The 14,569-nt window shown below is 47.3% G+C and overlaps 1 protein-coding gene across 1 annotated transcript in view; it reads left to right on the top strand.

Moving 5' to 3' along the window:
* LOC142791888 (uncharacterized) overlaps positions 1-14,569 on the top strand; it is a 205,010-nt gene that overhangs the window by 37,888 nt on the left and 152,553 nt on the right. The gene's annotated exons all lie outside the window — the stretch shown is intronic.

Here is a 14,569-nt window from a genome sequence, read left to right as displayed (position 1 = left end):
GTTGCTGCCGGTGCCATTCACACTGATTTTAGGGAACGAAGGGTAGGCAGAGGGGGTTGATAGATGGGAGCGTTGGCTGGCATGCTTGGCACGCCCATGTCCTGTGAGTCAAACGTCAACTCTTATAGGTGATTTACAGCAGTTTGTGAGCGAATCGTTAAGTTCGTTATTTCCTGCGGCCTGAAAACAATGTGTCAAAAAATTTCAGCACCCACGCTTTCAAGTAGTTGGAGAATCTGGGCGGTAATTTTGTTCAGTATCCATTAAGGCAATGTTGATGGCTTACTATAAAATAATAAGCAGGCGTCTAAAATCATACTACCGAAGCTAATATCTACATGCCAGATGTCAAGATAGATAAGGAATTTAGAAGAAAGCACACACACACACACACACACATATATATATATATATATATATATATATATATTAATGAGATCTAACAGACAGTAATGCCAAGGAATGTACAGGGGAAGTTATTAGAACCAATGGAATGTAAATAAGAAGAAAGAAAAGTGGATGAAAAAATTACCAGCTGTGAGCAGGAATCGAACCTACGACCTTCGAATAACGCGTTCGATGCTCTGAGCTATCACAGCGGCCGTCCCTCCATCGACTTTTTGGGGTTTATATGTGAATTTAGAAGTAGGAGTGACAGTTAGCGCCATCTATAAGCCAAACAACGAGTGTGAAAACACTCTTATTCGCATGTTTGGCGTCACGTAGCATGTGAACTTATTATGAGCGGGCAGCTGATTAATTGTCCCTCTTATATAACCTAAACACACCAAGTCGGCCAGTACGAGACCCTCGTTCAATGAAATAAGGGAGAGAAGTGTATACCTAAGGGCTCGTATTTCCGTGTTTTAACACAATATTAATGAGATATAACAGACAGTAATGCCAAGGAATGTACAGGGGAAGTTATTAGAACTAATGGAATGTAAATAAGAAGAAAGAAGAAAGAAAAGTGGATGAAAAAATTACCAGCTGTGAGCAGGAATCGAACCTACGACCTTCGAATCGAACGCGTTATTCGAAGGTCGTAGGTTCGATTCCTGCTCACAGCTGGTAATTTTTTGGGTGGAATTACAATAGGTATTGTAATTGGGTGGAATTACAATAGGTATGATGTTGTGAGAGGAATATGGAAAGGGGTCATGGTTCCTGGTCTGACGTTCGGCAATGTGGTCTTGTACATGAGATCAGAAGTTCAAGCAATATTAGAAATTAAGCAACGTGGAATAGGTAGGCTTGCTCTATGAGCTCACGGGAATACACCAAATCGGGGAGTACAAGGTCATACGGGATGGACATCATTTGAAAGCAAGGAAGCTAGCAGCATGATAAAATTTGAGAAGCGATTGAGAGAAATGGGGGAGGAGCATCGGGCTAGGAATGTTTTCAGCTACTTGTACATGAAGAATGTTGATACAAAATGGAGGAAGCGAACCAGAAAATAGACGGGTAAATACTTAGAAAACAGCAGGGGGCCAAACCAAAAAGAACTATCAGTTAAGAAGAAGGTGAAGGAAACGGAGACCGATATGTGGAGAATTGGCATGATTAATAGTCCGCACTAAAAATCTATCGAACTTTTAAGCAGGGAATTGCCAAGGAAAGGATCTATGATAATACTCATGGTATTTCTCTACTGTTTGAGGCCAGGACGGGAGTATTGCGAACCAAGACATATCGGTCCAAATACGAAGGGGTAGACACAGTATGCAGTGCGTGCGGGGAGGAGGAGGAAACTGCCGAGCACTTGATAATGTTTTGTAAAAAGCTTCACCCTATAGTTCAGGATGATGGCGCAGAGTTTTTCAAAGCGCTGGGGTTTAGAGACAGAGAGGGCAAAATAGACTTTAAGCGGGTAAATTAACGAGAAGAAGGTTATCTGGTTGGTGGTTAATGTCAAGGCACGAGGGAAAATTAAACCATTCACTGCAAAATACCAGTCCTATATTTCACTATTTAAAGGGAGAAAAAAAAAAGGATGAATCTAACTGGTGGTTCACTAAGTATTACGGTTATGTGGCGTTAGCCGCTGCCCGATCTTAAAGTTACAGCCACATCAATTCATCCATTCATCCTTCCGCCTTATTTGTGGATTTCCTTTCTTGTTTGTGGCATGGACAGTGTACTACAAATGGTAGTGCATAGGTGTTCTGTGATATTACCAAACTAGTAGGTGTTCTGTGGTAGGAACTCTATGGACTATGGTACTACCACAGAACACCTATACACTGTCTGTACTACAATGTTACTCTCACGACCTCCTGTTAATCTACGGTGCTTACACTGTGGTTTGTGGTTCGAAAGGTGTGCTCTAGTGTGCTCTGCATGGTATAATACGGTGTCCACGGCGTCTACGCCGCTGTCATGCAGCAAATGGGCCTTGAAGAGAGCGGAAAAGCGCCCAGCCAGCGTAGGGGACAGACGTGCGTCGCATGAGCTCCATACTTCTGGCCCGTTTCACCGCAACTCTTTGCCCTTCGTGAAACTTCCCCAGTGCATCCGTGAAGGTGAGCAGATAATTTTAACACCTTCGGAGCCGAATCACGCCCGTTTTTTGACACTTCTGAGTCACTTTTGAGCTTTGCCACGTCGCCGATGCGCTCTATTGTGCACCGCTCGACTACTCGCCCCTGCGGAATGCACAGCCGCGTTCTGAGTCATAACAGCGGCTGACGCCACTCGCGTTTCGCCGCCTTCACCGAAAGTGTTCCTGAATCTTCAAGCCGCCGACATGGAGTATCAAGTCGACGGTGAATCCATCACTCCAGCTGAATTTGAAGCTGACTCACGCTTCATCCGTGCTGTGAAAGCACACCGTGCAGCCGCGGCCCGCCATCCCATCACTTTGACGCCGCCTCCCTCGACCCCGTCGCAGGAGACTCCTCGACCGCCGAACACCACCCCTAGTGCTCCCACTCCTCGTCGTCATGCTCCCCTCCCTCAACTCCCTGCAGAGGACTCCAACATCGTCTTCAGACCGGGAGGGGGGCTTGACCTCCGCACTACAACTAACGGTGACCTGCTGCAAACTCTCTGCAGTGTCGCCAACATCGACTACGCAGCTGCCCGCACCGCTGTCCGTGTACGCATCAATTCATGCAACAACTCACTGTCAGCACCCCATCTGAGCCATGCGCACATCTCTACCTCCGTGCATCTGAACTCCGCCTGGATACCATCTCTTACCCCCTACATGCCTACATGGCAGCACCAGACAACGCCCTCCGTGGCATCATCTACAACGCTTGACTCCCAAACACAGGATGAGATCATCCAAGATCTCCAGTCTATGAATTTGAACACCCCTACGCCATCGCCTACGCGCGCCGGATGGGGCGCGCTCGAAATCCATCCTGATTACATTTATCGGCACTACTATCCTCTCCTCTTCGATCGTTTTCAATTGCGGCGTCTACCGCTGCCACCCGTTCCGCCCGAAAGCCGAGGCCTGCATTAACTGCTGGACTCCTGGCCATCGCGCGGACATCTGCATCAAGCCCAAGTCGACCCTCAGCTACCGCTGGCCAGACTAACGAGAGAGTTGAGCCCCCGACCTGCGACCCATCCTGCATCCTGTGCAAAGAAGACCCCGTCACGGGCTCACGTACATGCAAACTCCGTTTCGACAGGAGTGGCCCGTCACCCGCGTCCAGCTCCAAGCCCCAGCCTCCGGAACCAGCACCACCCACCGGGCCCATCTTCAAGAGCTCCCGGCCTTCTCGCCCCCGCCACCAGTCTACATCCCGCTGTGCCCGGTCTTCCAGCCTTCACCGCTCCGTCTCTTTCCCACCGCTGCGCAGGTCTGAGGCGTCCACCGACCCCGCCACCACTCACACCACCACCACGGCCCCACCAACGGTAAGCTCGACACCGCAGCCTCACACGTCGGACCCTAAAATCACGGCTCTCGAGGCCACTATAACTGCCCAACAGCTCCAAATTCAAGAGCTGACACGTACAGGCCGTGATGGCACGTCTGTCATCTCCCGCTCCTCCTCTTTCCCCAGCTCCCACTCCTACATAAACGCCGTCTCCACCTGCACCAGCTGAGGAGTCCGTGAACACGGCACCATCGGCTGCATCATTGCGCGCCTCTTCCCCTACTCATCAACCCCCGCAAAACGCCGATAACCCTCCTCCGACGCCATCGCCACACACGAGCATGACGTCATTCACGAAACAACCTGCTTCTTGGAGTCGTTCAAACAGCGCATCATGTCCCGCTTCACACGACTTGAAGAACGTGTAGCCCCTATTGACACGCGCGTGGCCGCCATCGACTCCCATCTCGCCACCTTAGACACCAGGGTAGCTGCCTTAGAGACCCGACAAAGCGCCACTGAAGCCACCATTGCGCATCGCTCGCTCCCCGCCCCGCTCACCCCAGCACCTACAGAAACTCCGTCCGGTCTCCCTGCCATTCATCATAGCCAGGCACCACCCACACCTTAATCTCTCGCAGTGGAACTGTCGGGGGTTCCGCGCCAAATGGAGCACCCTTCTGCTCCACCTCCAGAATATCCCTCCCGACACTACTTCCTCTGTCATAGCACTTCAGGAACCACTAAGTCCCGTAAAACTTCGCGATTACACCGCCTTTCATCCATCTTCTGAGGCCCACCTGAACGTTGCAACGCTGGTGCACCGTAACCTTACTGCGGTGGTGCACCAGTTGGATGTTCCGGAATTTGCCCATCTCCTCCTTGAAATCCTTCCTCGCCGTCGCACTGAGGCAAGCCTTTTTGTCCTCAATGTGTACAGCTCTCCCAAAGCTCCTTCTGCCCCTCTACTTCTCGTCCTACGCAAAGTGCTTTCCTGTGCCGGCCGCAATGCCCTAGTAATTCTAGGCGACTTTAACGCCCCCCATACCAGCTGGGGCTACCGCCCGAATACCCGCAAGGGCCACTCATTCTGGAACTTCATCCACAACGAACGTCTATCGATTCTTAACGACTTCACTCGCCCCACCAGAAACGGATCCAGTGACCAACGAGACACCAATTCGAACCTTGCACGCGCCAGAAATGTAGCTGTCTCATCCAGGTCTAATATGGGTATCTCCCTCGATAGCCACTTTCCCACTCCCCTCCCTTGCTCGCTCCTCTACTCGTCTTGCCCAGGTAGTGGACTAGGATCGCTTCTGCTCCCTTCACCTCTCTGCTTCCTCTCCTTCTGCTATCACAGACCTCTCAGTCTGGACGGAGACCATTTTGGCAGATGTCCGCACTGCTACATTCACACTCCCTGCTGCGCCACACTCCACTACGGCAGACAGCCGTCTGCTGCATCTTTGGGAGGCCACCCAAAGGTCCACCGCCGATGGCAGGCCCAGAAACATAATCGCCGCCTGCGCCTCCTTTCTGGCCCGGCTCGCGTTGGACATGGAGGAGCACTGCTCCTCTCTTCTGCAACAACAGTGGGGTCAAACGTGCGACCGCATGGCCGGAAATCTTGGCCTCCGCAACACTTGGTCACTTCTCAGGGTGCTGCTTGACTCCACCCATACCAAAGCACCCCAGCGCAAGAATGTCTCCCTTCTACTTCACTCTTCCTTACTAACCGATACTGAGTTTTTGGCGACCCTCCGCAACCGCTACCTCTGCACCGACCGCCACACTCCACTTCCTGCTTACTGCGGCTCCTCCAACAGCGACCTTCATGCTGACATTTCTTTGTGTGAGATTCGTGCTGCGCTACTCAAGCTCTGCACAAGCTCGGCTCCGGGGGCGGACCGCATTACTAACAAGGCTCTCCGCAACCTAGATACCCCCTTCCTCGAAGCCCTTACCGACTTTCGCAACACACACTGGCAGGCTGGTACTCTTCCCTCCTCCTGGACATGCACGTGTCTCTTTCATCCCTAAACCTGGCAAACCCATTTCCCTCGAGCACCTCCGTCCGATCTCTCTGACATCTTGCCTTGGCAAGCTGTTCGAGCATGTCATCCTGGCCCACCTCCAAACATACCTAGACGACCATAACCTATATCTGGACTCCATGTTTGGCTTTCGTCCGCAGTTGTCTACCCAGGATGTCATGCTCCAGCTCTCTGAAGATGTCTTACACCCATTCCACCAAAAACGCACTCGTGCTATCCTGGCGCTGGACCTAACCAAAGCGTTCGACAATGTACACCCTAAAGCTATTCTGGGCGCTCTTTCCTCCCTTGACGTCGGACACGTGTACATGCTTACATCACCGCTTTCCTCGCCCACCGCACCGCAGAAATTTCATACGGCCCACTTTCTTCTCCTTTTTACTCCTTAGGCAATGAGGGTACTCCGCAATGGTCTGTCCTGTCCCCTCTTCTCTTTAACATTACCCTCTTCCCACTGGCACGCAAGCTTAGCACAATACCAGCTCTATCTCATGCTTTCTATGCTGATGACATCACCCTTTGGGTGACCACAGGCAATTTTGGCGACATGGAGATCACTCTCCAGTCAGGTGTGGACGCTGTGACATCTCAAGCCCGAGCTATCGGGTGGAGCTGCCCGGCGACCAAATCAGGGCTTTTGCTCCTCCTGCCTCGGGGAGTGGCTCCCTTGTCTCCTTCTCCACTCGTCATCTCTGTTGACGGCACACCACTTCCTCTTGTCTCTGCCCTTCGCATCTTTGGACTCTTTCTTCAGTCCAATGGTAAGCAGACTACCCTCATCACTCAACTCAGCAACGTTGTACCCCAGACCATGCACCTCATACGCCGCATTGCAAACCGCCATCATGGCATGGGCAAACACGACCTCTGCCGCCCGGTTCAGGCCTTTGTTCTCAGCCGCTTTGTTTATTCTCTACTGTATCTCTTCCTTTCTCGCACCAAGCAAGACAAAGTCATCTGCCTTATTCGACAGGCATATAAGTCAGCCCTGTCCCTTCCCACATCTACCTCAACGGATCGGCTACTGTCGATAGGTGTCTACAACTCCTTCACGGAGCTGACGGAGGCCCATCGCACGGCCCAGCTCCTCAGTTTCTCTCTCACACAGTCAGGTCGCGCACTTCTCTCCAACCTTAAACTCTCCCCTCTTTTGCCTCTTCCCATCTCACTGCCCATCCCTTCCCACGTCTCTTTCCTTCTAGCCATCGATCCCCTCCCAAAGAATATGCATCCCGAACACCACCCCTCCCGCAAAGCAGCGCGAGCCTCCGCGCTCTGGCGTAAGTTCGGAAGCCAACCCGACGTGGCCTATGTGGACGCCGCCCCGTATCGCCAATACGCAGCCCACGCCCTCGCAGTCACCGACAACTCCCTCCGACCTATCATTACCGCCTGTTGTGGCTGAAAAGGCATCTATTACCATCGCCATTACACAAACCTCAGCAGAAAACATTTTTTCCGACTCTAAACCCGCGGTATACAACTATGCGGTAGTACGGGTGGCACCCCCAGCCACACGCATCCTGCGATATATTACCATTTCCTCTTGCCCCATTTATATCATCTGGGTACCTGCTCATGCAGATCATCCAGGCAACGAGGCGGCCAATTCTATCGCTCGCGATTTGACCGACCGAGCAAGCACGCCCCCGCCCGTGATGAATACGCGAGACGCGCTTTTCACGTACCACGACATCATATTGCACTACCGCCTGTCCCGCCTCACTTTCCCCCCCACCACACCAATCCCTTTCCCAGCACCAACAACCCCTGGGGCGCCAACTTCAGGCCTGCACCTTCCTTACTCCTTCACATCTTGCCCTCTTCCACCCCGGAACATACTCGCCGGCCTGCCGCTTATGTGGCAGCTCAATCGCCAACTATGAGCACATACTTTACTCCTGTCCGGCACATCTGCCCCCTGCCTCTTAGTACCTCAGAAGTCCGCAGAAGTGGGAGGCTGCTTTGTCCAGCACCAGACCGGACCTGCAACTTCGGCTGGTGACTTGGGCGGAGGACATCGCGGCTAGGCACTGCCTGGACGCCATAGCCGGCAGCCTGAAGGCCGCCCACAACGCGGCTTTTTAATTTTTAAAAATATTATTTTACTTTTCGGCCTTCTGACGAATAAAGTTTTAACCACCACCTTGAAGAGAGCCTTAAAGGTGCTCTGTTTATTATCAAGTACAGCAGTAAGAAACCGGTGCAATGAGTCACGAGCGTCACGACACTTGCTGAAAGGTTCAGTGGGGAATTTGATGGAGTATGACTGTCTATACTGTCTTAAATATTTTAGATCATTTGCCACAATGCAATGCGTTATTGTGTTTGGAAAAATGCAGCTAGATGAACACAATGACTTTGGGAGCAACAGTTGAAAAACGAAGCGGTTGCTTCCTAACCGCAATACAGAGGATCCTAAACCGCCAGTGCAGTGCTCATGACATGCTCGAAAAATAGGGAGTTTTCAACTAGCGTACGCTAAGTTAGCGGGCGTTGCAAGCATAGCATTTGCGTATGGTCACCGTTGGAGTTTTCGAGTAGTGTTTTTTTCCCCGGCAGCGCGTGATCTCCTCGAGATCACTGCAAAGGGCTTTGTGGGCCGCACGCTATTTTGCATTTTCTGCGGGTGGACCGCAAACACTAATGGCGGTTAGCGTTATGACGCATTCGCAGTGGCAGCAATCGCAAACACTAACGGCGGTAGCATTAGGACCCATGCGCAGTGGCAGCGACAGGAACTTTGCATACACTATTCGAAAAATCTCTGTATAACGTTGCCACACTGCAACGTTATTGGTACACAAAAAATATGTTCCAGATGCTGTAGGGATCTGTTTAAGGTGTGACAGGGCAGAATTCTATGGTTCTGCCGAGAGCGAGGAAATGCATATACAAAAAAGAAAAAAGCATTTCAGAAAAAGTAATTGCTGGTTTCATCGCCAAGCCTCCGAACTGGGTAAGAGTCAAATCACAAGAGCCAAGCAAGCAAGTGAGCAAGATGCCGACTGCTGTGCGTCTCCGTGAGATGAGCTGCACACTGGTCTTAATTGAGAGATGCGCTGGGAGCTGCACTGGAAGCAGCTTGTGGGGAAAGGGTTGCCTAAAGAAAGGGTGGTGACACTGCATGGCTGAAATTTGCAGCACTTGATGCCTGGTCTGTCTGCTGCTGCAACTCATGTGTGTTCTTTGTGCTGAATGGCCACCTTAGCAGCTTGCACCACGTCTCTGGTGTCCAAGTCTTCTGATGCACCATCACGAATGTTTGAGGCACTTTCCAAAGGTGTACTGTTTTTCGTTCTAAGCAGTGCTTTCATCCACTTGCACCTTGTGCAATTGAATATGCCATCTTACTGGGGTACCTTTTTATCAGGGTAAATTTGGTCATGGATGAATAGCTTTAGTGTACTTTGTTATGTTAGTGGATGATGTTGACACATTCCACATGATTCAGTGTGATGTTTCGTTTCAGTGTTCATGAGTGTCCATGTGCAATCTTGGGCATGTAGTAGTGTACCCTTAATGCCCATGTGTTACATGTAGCTTCTCCTTCACGTAAGATTGTGGAGCTTTAGGGGTCATTGGACATTACCCTTTGTATACGACATTGTTGCGCTCGTGTTCAAAATAGGCTTCGGCTTTCAAAAGCACTCAATGTTTCGTTTGTGGCCATCCTGACAAGATAATGGTCTTGTTTCAACAGAGAGCCATTCATCAGGGTTGCAGCACATATCCTTTCCCACTGTATTTTTACAGACTGGTAGACACTGCACAATGTTTATCTTCTCTACTTCTTGTCAGCATTGTCAATTAGGCAAAAGTACTTGAGGCGTGATATCTGCCAAAAGCAGCTCTTTGCCTTGTCAGTGCTGGAAGTCAGTGCTATAATGCTTCGTTTGGAAGATAGTTTCATGAAACCATTTGATTAATTCATCTAGATACTTTTTCACAATTGTTTTCAATGATATGTAGTTATTCAATGCAGTTGTGTGTCTCCCAAAAGTATAGAATTTGCATTATAGAATGGCAAGAACAAGCATTTGCTTTCTCAATCTGCACATTGCAATTCAATCTGTGCTTCTCTATGGTAGTCCTCTCTGCAATACTGATGCCCAAGATGCTGGAACAATATATTTGTGATCTTGGTTCTAGTTTTGTTATATTGAATAAAAAAAAAAAGCTTTGTCTCATTTTCATTCTGGAACGACGAAGAAATGATCCATACTGATGTATTGCAGTTTTTATTTATGCGCAAAAAAAAATTCAAGTTAAGGTAATGGTAAAATCAAAGTATTTATTCTGCCTCAAAAATGAGTGACGAATTCTCTTAGCAGGCTGGATGCTTTATTTGCGACAAGGGAGTCAGCATGATCTCGGAAGAAGCAAGTCATAAAGTGAACTCTCGATATGCGAGACAGCTGTTCTGGTAAAACAAACTTCTGCGCTGCCTAGTGTGGCTAGCACGCCTAGTGCCACTTTCGATAATATATATGTCACTAGCTGCTGCTCTTTTCATACCTGCTGAAATTTCAACTCATGTTTAGAATCGCAGCCTGAGACATGTGCCAGTACTGTTCCCTGAGGTATGAATTAATGCTTTTATTGCACCATCTCGGTTCTTCCAGATCACCAAGTTTTCTCTTGAATCGAAAACCAATAAAAAATATTTCACTCCACAAAAAAATTATAGCATTTATGTTACAGCCGAAAGTATTGTTTGTTTTTGTTTAGTTACGACACACTGCTGATGCCATGTGTGAACGAAAATTCCTGTTAGCTGCTCAGTCGTGCGCATTCAGCTTAAACGTAACAACTCACTGTTCAGTGCCACAGCTTTCTCTGCATTCAACACTCATTGAGCGATAACGTTTGTCTTCGTAGCAAAGCAACTTTCGCTAACGCTCTGTTGGTTGCTGCAAGCCATGTGCTGCTTACATGAGAGTGCTCAGTATCTCAGGGTCATTTTGAAATGGCCTTCAGCTGATGGTTTCAGGCCCACTGTAAGATCTACTGGTGACCAACTGGAGGACATCTGAAATCTGGCCCTGGTACCTTGCTCTTTGCCTCAGCACCAGGCTCCTGGAGAACAATCAAGGCAACATTCTGCAATATTCTCAGAGAGGATGCCAGCATGTCGGTGAGATCAGCACCATCTAGGCAGAGACCTTGCCAGCCTTAGTCAAAGGACCCATCACTGTTGCACATCTGCACAGTGTTGATCATTTTACAGATGGGCAACAGTGCTGCCATATTGGGCTGCTTGGTATTTTTGAAAATCTAAGTGGAAGACAGTGCTTCTTGTGACCATTGTGGCAGTGATGGAACGATAGAGCACATTCTCTGTCACTGCCCTCATTACAGCGTGCAAAGACGGCAGCTAGCTGCTGCGTTAGCTCTTCTTGACGACAGACCCTTGTCAGAACAGTCAGTGCTTGAAAGGCGACATACTCTGTCTTCGCACAGAAAATCAGTGAAGGCCTCATTGAACTTTTTGCGTAGTAGTGGCCTATTGAATAGGCTATAGCACCCCAGCTCACTTTTTTTTTTCTCTTTTACGCGTCTATTTCACTCTTCGCTTTGTTTCCCATCTTTATTCCCCATTCTTCTTTCCTTGGTATAGAGTAACTAACCAGATGCCCCAATTTCAGGTTAACCATCATGCCTTTCCTTCATTTTATTCTTTCTCTCTCCCTTAAAATCTAATGAACAGTGTTACAGCACTGTAAGGGCACTTGCCATTTCATGACTTCGTAAATTCACGTTGCAATATACGAAAATAAAAAAAAAACATTCACTCACCAACTCATAGTCGTGGTACTCGTATGTCTTGTGTAGAACCATGCGTGGCACCCTTCCACTGTTCTAACTCCTAGACATAAGCTGCATTTATTATCTATGCAGGTTTACCCATGTGTCGACTTAAGTGATGCTCCGAAATTCATAGTGAAGAATGTAATAATTGGGTGGACATTACAAAGTTTGAAATTAATGCATTTTGTAAGTAAATGTCAACTGCTGCCTTTCTGGCAGCACTAGCATGATGTTTATTTTTTTATCAATATTTACGAGACTCTGAGCACTAAAAAAATAAACTTGCAACTTACACCTAAAAGATTTTTTAAATTCTCTTTAGTTACAAAAAAAACTGTGCTTTTCACAATTTCGAACTGATAAAGTCACAAAAGTGAGAGATAAAATTACTAAGTATGTCTCTCGGCAGGCCTGAAAAGAAGCACCTGCACCTTTCGAGCCAAGAAAACCTTGTTCTTAACATGCGTCTTCGCATCTAACTTTTCACCTTTGATTGACTTACCTTAGGCAACAAGTCATACTGTAGCCTATTATAAATGTCACTCATTTGGGTTTTTAAGAAAGGTAAATAACTGAAAAGCACCATTTTTTTTTCTTTACAATGGTGAAGGGAATGTCCCTTTGCCTTATGCTTTAAGAGTTCTGGACATATATACAGTTAAGCAGCAGTTTGATAAGTCTTTAGCACAAAATGTTTTAAAAGAATGGCCTTGGTGCATGTGAGGGCATTTCAAAATGCTCACCCATGGGCACACCTTTGGCATAAGAGGTCTTTTTATGGCATAATCTATCAACTTCAGGATGTTATCCTGTCTGTATACTACGGAATTCCACTGTTTCACACGAGCACCATCTTTTAGGCTCGAAAAATGGTACTGCATCTTACTTCCAGGATACCAAACATCGTAACCTAATGCAGTAGTAACAAAAATAGTGGCCACAGAAGTGGTGGCTGCACATACAAATTGTAGCCGATGGCTGCTTACTGCCTCTCTGTTTGATGATTCAAGCTTCACGCAGCTGCTTACCCTATGTACACATGTGAACGCTGACACCAGGCTGCATTACATACATCCAACACTGCGGCATCTAGCACTGGCCTACTATGTAAGATGCCTTCAAAGGCAAGTGTTATAATGCACCCACGTAAAGCAGGAGAACCGCCCTACATAATCGAGACTGTACCACATGCAATTCTAAAAAAGTTTCGTTTACAGCTAGCTTGGTTTTTGCGGAAATAGACGGTGCAGTTACGATCGCATGATCCCTCATAGCACGTCGCACCAACCTTTTTTTTTTTTTTTTCAGTGTTGGGCCTGGCTTGCAATTAATGCGAGTTTATGTCTCAATTGGTTCGTATAGCTCTTCTAATAGGAAAGCTACAGGACATGCTGGACAGCGGCAGAAAATTCACCCCGCGCCGCCGACTGTGCATCACAATCGCTGTGCATCAAAATCATGATGTCATTCCAGTGTTGAATGCCTATTGGAGTAGAAGTAGGTACACCTTCTTTTCATGTACAAAATGCTGGCACCCTATAAAGCTGTATCCTATAATAGCTGATTCAAATTTCAAAGGTAGCTCAATGCTGCCCTTTAGATACCAGAAATATTTGTAGATCTCGTTATTCTGCTGGTGGTTTTATTTGTTATTAGTAATATTTTGTTTCACTCTCTCCCTGCTAGCTACATGTGATCAGCTATCAGAAGACTCCGAAGTCACAAGTGGATGGTGATATCTACCTTTCTTTTAGTTCCAGGATCGAATTCCAGCCACGACCAGAAGCTGTGCAAGGAAATAAGGACCCAAGTATGTGCTCAAAAAGACTGTGAAATGTTTTCATTAAGGACTATATCTTTCTTACTTTTCCTTCATCTGTGCAACTAGTGCATTTGATAGTGTTGCTTCATAAATGATATGACGTCTCTTCATAATATGTTTGTGTTGGTGCCTCTGTGCTATGTACTTGCGAACTTTCATGGAGCTCTTTTTTTTCTTTTCTATTGACTTTTGTTAGCTTTATCATTGTCCTTTTTGTACTGAAGCTCTTTGCGTCAATTCAGCTTATAACCATTCATTGCTTGGTCAGTTATGCCTCATTGCACTTTGTAAATTATTGAGTTTTCGAGGCATTTGATGCCTTGTTCCTATTTAAATGCTCGGAATAAGAGGAAATACTACTGTGTAGGACTGTCTAAAGTGTGTTGGCGCCATATCGCAGGCTAAATTTTAAAAATTGTATATCAGAATGTAACTTCTTATTATGCCAAATGTTGCAAAAGAAATTGAGTGATGGGCCTGATAACGTCATTTGTTAATGCCCTATTTGATCAATTACAAAGGGACTGATGACTGATTTTTCTTGACACCCACCCCTTTTTTTTGTGCAACAAAAATCTTTCTTTGTAATATTTGTAGCTGCAGCAGTTAATCCCAAAAGCACATAATAATTTTACAACCAGCATTTTTTTTTTCTGAAAGGATGTACCTTTTTGCCAGTAACTTGAAAATTAATAACGATGCCGCCAGCCCCTCTTGGGCTTTCTGAAAGCCCTCATTATGCTTTCACAGAAGCTTTGTATCTATGCTCAGCCACCTTAATCATCAGCTTTTTCAACTAGCTTTGAAAATACCAAGCTGTTTCGATGACATGATGTGGCGTTACACACTTTTCCTGTGTGTGTACTACGTTGTGTACACCTCTGCCCAAGTCATGGGTGGCTGGTTCTGGCATCGTTATTCTCTCAAAACACAAGCCAAGCCAAGTATTTGAAAACGTCGGTATATGTACATATGCGTGGCTGCGCCGAGTAGCAGTGCGCGACATTTTTGACATGAAGTGTAGGTACCAAACTATATCG

Source organism: Rhipicephalus microplus, chromosome 2, assembly GCF_043290135.1.
Source record: "Rhipicephalus microplus isolate Deutch F79 chromosome 2, USDA_Rmic, whole genome shotgun sequence".
In the NCBI taxonomy this organism is placed as follows: Eukaryota; Metazoa; Arthropoda; class Arachnida; order Ixodida; family Ixodidae; genus Rhipicephalus; species Rhipicephalus microplus.
This window is presented reverse-complemented; position numbering and strand designations above follow the sequence as displayed.